Here is a 3,005-nt window from a genome sequence, read left to right as displayed (position 1 = left end):
AATTCTCATCTCCAAAAATGTTGTGTTTCTTGAAACCAATTTTCTATTCAAAGCTCTCCCACTCAACTATGAAGTACCTACGTTTTTATTTTCTCATTTAGAATTTCAACATGATTCTTCTCATACAAATATTCCCATCTCTTATGATCAGAATATACCTTCAGCAACATCTAGTGAACCAATTTCATCTCACATAAACACTGATCATCATCAAACTACTTCACCTAATTCCCGTATCAGAAAATCAGCCAGAATTAAACAACCACCAAATTTTGTGTAAGTTTATTATTGTGGTATTGCGTCTTTGTTTCCATATGCAAACAATCCATCTACTTTTGTCGGTTGCGCCTCTAACATAGGTAATTTCTATCCCATCCTTTCTTTCTGCTAGTAGACTTTTAGTACCACACAAAGCCTTTTTAGCCTCAATTTCAATTTCTCAAGAACCCAAAACATACCAACAAGCTGCAAAATTACGTGAATGACAAGTTGCTATGAAAAATGAGCTTGATGCTTTAGAGTTAAACAAAACCTGGGAACTTGTTACTCTCCAAAAAAATAAACAGACCATAGGTTTTAAATGGGGTTTTCAAGTAAAATATAAGGCTGACGAAACTACAGAAAGGCCCAAAGCAAGATTGGTAGCTCAAGGCTACACTCAATGAGAAGGTATAGACTTCTTTGATACTTTTTCTCTAGTGGCAAAAATCACTTCCATTCGGCTATTACTGGCTATTGCTGCTATTAGAGGTTGGCACATTCACCAAATAGATGTAAATAATGCATTTTTACATGGTGAATTAAATGAAGAAGTTTATATGGAAGTGCCCCCTAGATTGAGTGTTAAATAGCCCAACACAGTTTGCAAACTTTTAAAGAGTCTCTATGGCCTGAAGCAGGCCTCTCGACAATGGTTTGCAAGGCTCTTTCATGCCTTTCTCGACTATGGCTTCACTTAAGGCATTTCTGATTGCTCACTATTTATCAAGAAAACTTCCACTTCTTTCATAGCATTACTTGTAACGACCTACTATTTAACTGAGTTTTTTTTTTTCCAACCATCAACCTAAGCAGCGAGAAACGAAAGTCAAATAAACATAACCATATATAATTATACAATACCAAAGTGTCTATATATTCCACAAATATTACATATTTCACTGTACTCTTAAGACCTACTCTTACTACTACCAGGACTAACAAAATTGAACCCCAAAAACACACACCCTCAAAAAGGGCAGACTAATAGCTCCTTTATCTGCGAGCCTGCTCCGCTCACCCAACTGGCTCACCTGAAAAATAATTCAACACTGGGATGAGCCAAAACTCAGTAAGATGAAACATGCTATCACTAGTGTGTGGCTACTGAGATGTGGATCTGTAAAAATTAATCCGAGTTAAAAGTAATACAAATAACTAAAACTGAAAATGCTGATACTACATAACATATTATTAAACCTTTAGCTACATAATTTAACATGTCAAACTGTATGAAATTACTTTTCATAATAATAATACTATTTCGAAAAATTCGATAATACCATAATATCTGAGAATATTTCCCTAGATGACTGTATGTCATGATTTAACCCCTCATGATAGGGTTGTGCAGCCCGAAGGCTGGATCTATCCTGGCTAGTCGACCAGGGTAAACCACTCTACTCCCTGGTCAGATCGGCCCTACTCAACCCATATCTAATAGGGAGCCTCTCCACAACTAGGCACGATCGACCTCATACCACTTACTATCTGTGTTAAGTGGTTGCAATCTGAACTGAATATCTGTATATCTGTAGCTACGGTACTGTGCTATGCTGTCTGATCCATAAGGGTCTGATACTATATAATACGTTTCTATATACAACTAGCTGTTTTACCATGATTCTGTAATAACTGTATTTCTCTGAGATAAATTGTAAATCTACCTGGTATGGTGCTGTAAAACTATAAAATCATGGTATTCTGAAAGATACTGTAAACGCATTTCACTGTCTGTATATTCTGTAAAACATATTCATGAAAATACTGTAAAAACATGTTTCTATACTGTTTTCATACTCTCATGCCATACCATAATTTAAAATATTTTAACATCAATAATAAATTGCATAAATTTCTGCTCTGAATAATAATCTGGTAAAACATAAACTTCATACTGAAATCATACTAGGTTTTCCTAGCATAGCATGTTTCCCTTACCAAGCTGTCGAAAAGCCCCTATCGTATACTGGTCCTACACTCATAGGGCTTCCTATTCCATACCCTAAAAACCACATTTTCTAGAACCAAATATCAATATTTCCTTGTCTACATCATTTCCTACAACTGCTAGAAGGTTAAAAGCTGAATAAAAGACCTTACCCTGATTATAGGGAGAAACTCGACTCAATCTCACCAACGATCCGCCCTAATAGACTTGAAGAGAACTCCGCCAGGAGCGTCATGATGGCCTTAGATCGTCGATTCGGCAATTGACGGGGCCGAAATCGAAAAGAGATGGAGGGGAGGCCGTAGGAGAGAGAGAGGAGAAGGTTTTCCATCATTTTTCTACGATTAAAATTAGTTTAGGGCTATTTATACTGTGGGATTCATCGACGAGCCATGTCACCTCATCGACGAGTCCTATAGAAAGTTCGTTGACAAACCTGCCCCCTCGTCAACGAATTTCAGACATCCCAATAATCCTTTCTCAGTATTTTCTCGTCGACGAAACCCTTGTGTTCGTCGATGAAGTCTGCTGGTTCCTTCTGTTACTGCTTCCATTTCTCTCCCTCTTAATTATTTGAATAACATTATTCTTCAAGTCACTACATTCTCCCCTCCTTATAAAATTTCGTCCTCGAAATTCACTTATTCATATGATCCTCCCTTCTTAAAGGTAAATGGTCTATTTATTTTATTACTTGTCCTCACTTATGACGGGGAAATACCGTGGTTACATAGGTAGTCCTGAGAGATTACAACCATAAAATAAAATTTCCCCCAAAACCAAAATACTACCTAAC

This window comes from Malania oleifera, chromosome 10, assembly GCF_029873635.1.
Source record: "Malania oleifera isolate guangnan ecotype guangnan chromosome 10, ASM2987363v1, whole genome shotgun sequence".
Taxonomy (NCBI): Eukaryota; Viridiplantae; Streptophyta; class Magnoliopsida; order Santalales; family Ximeniaceae; genus Malania; species Malania oleifera.
This window is presented reverse-complemented; position numbering follows the sequence as displayed.